The following is a 4,921-nucleotide window of genomic DNA, read 5'->3' on the forward strand; positions in this document are numbered from 1 at the left end:
CCCTCGTAGAAATATCCAAAACTGAGTTACTGCGACAGAACTGTGTTTTGACTGTTTGATGAAAACGAAGCCTGCTCCTGCAACACAAGGTAGTATAAAAGACAGTATGGAAACTGGGGAAAAGACGTGGATTCTGCTACTGCATGGTGGTGCTTCTCCAAATTACAAGCAGGTGCTACAGATCCACATCCCTCAGGGCCCGTTCACATCTGTCACCCAACATTCTATCATCGTTGTTCTGTTCCATCCACCAGAGAAAAATTACGAACTATAAAAGCTCCACTAACTTGATCCAATAGAGAACTCGATAAGATTTTTACTGCATCTCTCTCCTCCCATACAAACACCACATGCGTGCTGGCTTCGATCAAATGTGACGATCCTATTAAATGTAGAGGTATTGATCCACTGCACAGACCCGTTTAAAGTTTCGTCACCTATACTCTAGGAGGATGACCATATCCCACAGACTGTACTGTAAGTCGCAAGAGACGGCTCCCTACGACCCTTTGTCGTTGTTTGAAACATTGTTTTTTGCTACTGTAACACACTTTGTTGACTCCCATACATTTTGCTTTCCCGCCATGACTTAAGGTCTGTGTCATGTTCTAAACTGACATTAACACGTTCTGATCCATTGCCTCTTGCAGAAAACTAGATGTCACATGGTGTAAATCATGTTGTAACTGCGTCTACCTCAATCCCGCGTCCGGCCATCCTGATTTAGGTTTTCCGTGATTTCCCTAAATCGCTCCAGGCAAATGCCGGGATGGTTCCTTTCAAAGGGCACGGCCGCCTTCCTTCCTCGTCCTTCCCTAATCCGATGAGACCGATGACCTCGCTGTTTGGTCTCCTTCCCCGAAACACCCAACCAACCAACTGCGCCTACCTCAACACGCCACACACACTGGATTATTTAAATAAAATACAATTACAACATAAGGAAACTGAAAGAGTTTGACGGCGTTGTGGAAAGGTTCCAAACTGCTGTCCGAAAGTGATTGATGACCTCTACATTAAACTCATCTGTCACAGTGACAGAACAGCTGATGACTCTGTGTTCCGTTTCGACTGATTCCTCATATCGCAGTATCTACACGATCACTGTTTCGGTGATATCTGTCGTCAGAAGGTGTTATACCTCCACTGAAACTCTTCCTCCAACTCAAACAACCTCCACTGAAACTCTTCCTCCAACTCAAACAACCGACGTCAGTCAATCATTATGTGGTAACCAACAGCATACCAGTGAATGGATGGGGTGGAAAAGACACCCCAAATGTACTGAAATAATAAGCATTACAGTCGACTACCGAAGTAATAAGCATTACAGTTTATTGTGGGAACAATTTTACAGTAGTTTCAACACTGACCAATGATGTGAGAGCATGTCTCCCCAATTTCAGTGTCATAGCTAAACCACCCCCTCCCCCCCCCCCTCCCCCTGCCACACTTTGCAAGTATCATTGCGAATTTGGATAGATGACTGTGCAGTACGTCCATGGATTGTTAATTCTCGAACGCACCCATCATAAAAGTATATCAGAGAGCACTCTACATATTTCTAACACTTCAAGCATAGTGCTTAATTTTTCGATCTATCTCTATGCTGATAGGAGCCACAGAGCATTCTCGCAGTCTTAGGGTAAAATTAGATACTGAAAGACCCCCACACACTGCCATTGACCAACCCAGCCTGCAGCACCGTTACCGATTTAATCTGCAATCGACAAGAAGTAGACCGCTACGTTCCACATCTCGTGAATGAATGGAGCTTGCCGAGTCCTCGCCCATCCAAGTGGGCAAGATTTCTCGAGATGCGCCCATGACGAGGAGGTTAGCACTCCTTATCAATGTATAGTAACAGATTTGAAAATCCAGAATGAGATTTTCATTCTGCAGCGGAGTGTGCGCTGACGTGAAACTTCCTGGCAGATTCAAACTGTGTGCCGGACCGAGACTGCCTTTCGCGGGCAAGTGCTCTACCAACTGAGCTACCCAAGCACGACTCACGCTCCGTCCTCACAGCCATGTCTTCGCAATATCCTTTCTTTCAGGAGTGCTAGTTCTGCAAGGTTCGCAGGAGAGCTCCTGTAAAGTTTGGAAGGTAGGAGGCGAGGTTCAGGCGGAAGTAAATCTGTGAGGAGGGGGCGTGAGTCGTGCTTGGGTAGCTCAGTTGGTAGAGCACTTGCCCACGAAAGGCAAAGGTACCGAGCTCGAGTCTCGGTCCGGCACACAGTTTTAATCTTCCAGGAAGTTTCAGATTTGAAGGTGTTGTGATGTAATAGCAGACGGTGAAAAAGAACAAGAAATGGACGGTTTTTATGCACGATGGAGTTGCAGACGGATGGAGTTCGAAGCATTTTTACGTAAATCAACCAAGCTATCAATTTTAAAGTATTTTCCAGAGTCTAGGATCAGTACCTGGAAGGTATTGGTAAGAAAGAACATGGACACATGCACTCCTAAGGCTACAACGTTCCGCATTTAAAACGAGCTATAATGGTAGATCGATTGCGTTTCCGACCTATCAGTCGTATGGAATGTGGTGCTGTTAATATTCCAATGTAAGAAATATATTTCAACCACATGACATACTTCCTTCTTCCCGGTTTTTTACGGTAAACTATGTTATCGAACCGTAAAACGAAAAAAATACTTCCTTAAAACATTGACTCTTTGTGTTACGAACACAATATAGCTTTCCGTAAATATGTAGCATCCACTGTTCACATACGATCACGCTTCAGAAATTATATTAAGCCTACATCAGTCCTATATAAAAATTATGGTTAGCAACGGGGAATACCTCTTACAAGGAAACAGATAAACGCATAGCAGCAGCGTCCGACATGTGGAAATTACAAGTCATTCTGCCACTAACTCTCGACACAGCACATTTGTCAAGTAGATGTGTACATAGGGGATTGCAGGGTCTCACAAACACCTACCACTAACTTAGTTATGAAACTGAAGTATCGATTTTACGCTTAACATTCGACAGAGGAATGGAGTACATCGAATAAACCATAGTTCTTTTAGAGGAATGTGTGACGTTTCATCACACATGAGACGGAACTCCTCTGATGATCGACAGGTTTATTGTTAATGATGGTCAGTAGACAGTGATTTCAATCACATACAGAACACGTGGCTGTATACGAGTCGAACTCAGGCTACGTCACGCAACTCATGCATTCTGACAGAAAAGTGGAAAAATTGACCTGCAGCAACTTCACCTTCCCTATAATGCTTCATCAGTCTACCATCAAATCATACCTCATTACAGCTCCATCTCAATCGATCACCCCGTCCACTCTCCGCCATCCTTTAACGCAGATGCATGTAAGTTTAGAGGCAGATGGTTCTCTGTCTTCCTGCAAAGCGTCAAGTACAGTAGTCAACTCGCTTGTATCACTGGTACCTCAATAGACGTACAGTATAATGCTGCCTCAATGGAAAAAAAAATTGACTACTTCCCCGATTCCCTTCTCTTCCATGTCGACGTTTTCTCGGATTATTCTGGGTGCCACATACTTGTTCCCATGTACAAATTGCACACGCATTTCAGTGTATATTCGGTCAATTTATACCTATCCTCCTGTCATTTTTCGCAATTCTATCGATTTTTTTATGTCAGTTTCATTCATGCGATCATGACATAACCTCTCGTTCTGTGATCTAGAATTGCTGGTAACTGAAGTACATCTGCCAACACATAGCCCAAATGCATTGATCGGGAGGCGTAGTATAATACTGTACTCGATTGTAACCAGTCACCTCCACATCTGGAGAGCATGTGCTCTGTTTTCTGTATGTCTGTGTATATCCATGTGTCGCGGAAAGCTTCCAGGACTATGTCCCCCCACTGATGGACCAAACTTCGAACACAGAGCACGTGTTCAAACGTAATGCATGATTGGTCCACCTGCGAGCCCTATCCCAGATGTGAATATCGAAGCCGGCCGCGGTGGTCTTGCGGTTCTAGGCGCTGCAGTCCGGAACCGCGGGACTGCTACGGTCGCAGGTTCGAATCCTGCCTCGTGTATGGATGTGTGTGATGTCCTTAGGTCAGTTAGGTTTAAGTAGTTCTAAGTTCTAGGGGACTGATGACCTAAGATGTTAAGTCCCATAGTGCTCAGAGCCATTTTTTTAATATCGAAAATAACAATCTAAAACTCTTGATGAAAAATTAATACTAATATTTTTATTGTCTTTCAGTCACATTTTTCAATACAATGCGAAACAATCACAAAATTAGGTACTAGTTTTTGCGTGGAATAGTTTATAAAGTATATTATTCCTTTGCAAAATCCACAAAATTCAATATTAATGTTTCAAATGATATAGTTTCTAAACTATATTTTCTCAAATATCTTGATATACATGCAAAGAAACGGAAAAAAATTACAGACTTCCTACACACATTTTACATATTTTCATGGAGCACTATAAGCAGTTGGGTTTATCACATTTCACACACTTGTATGCCATCAGTCTGTTCAATGTGTAGGGACAATAACGACATTTTTTCTCTTTTCTAGCTTGTCGCTTATTTTTCTTTTTGTTGGATTCCCATCTCTTTGCTTTTGAGACAAAATACCTGAAATATTTTTCCTGAGGTCATCTGGTAAGTTTGGAATCTGGTACCTTCCTTGCATATGACATCTGATTAACTTCAGTCCTATGCTCTTCACGAACTCCGATCTTGACATCGTACATTTAGAAAGATACATAACATAGACATTTGCGTAACTCACAGATATTACATAGTAAAATACTGCCAGTGGCCATCTCCTTCTTCTTTGGTTAGCTGAGTAGTTGCTGCACTACATGTCTAGAGCGTCTACATCAGAATATGTAATTTCTGGTTTGTTGCTACTGTCATCAATATACCCAGTGTGGTGCATTCAAGAAAGAG

The sequence above is a fragment of the Schistocerca gregaria genome, chromosome 8 (genome assembly GCF_023897955.1).
Source record: "Schistocerca gregaria isolate iqSchGreg1 chromosome 8, iqSchGreg1.2, whole genome shotgun sequence".
Lineage (NCBI taxonomy): Eukaryota > Metazoa > Arthropoda > Insecta > Orthoptera > Acrididae > Schistocerca > Schistocerca gregaria.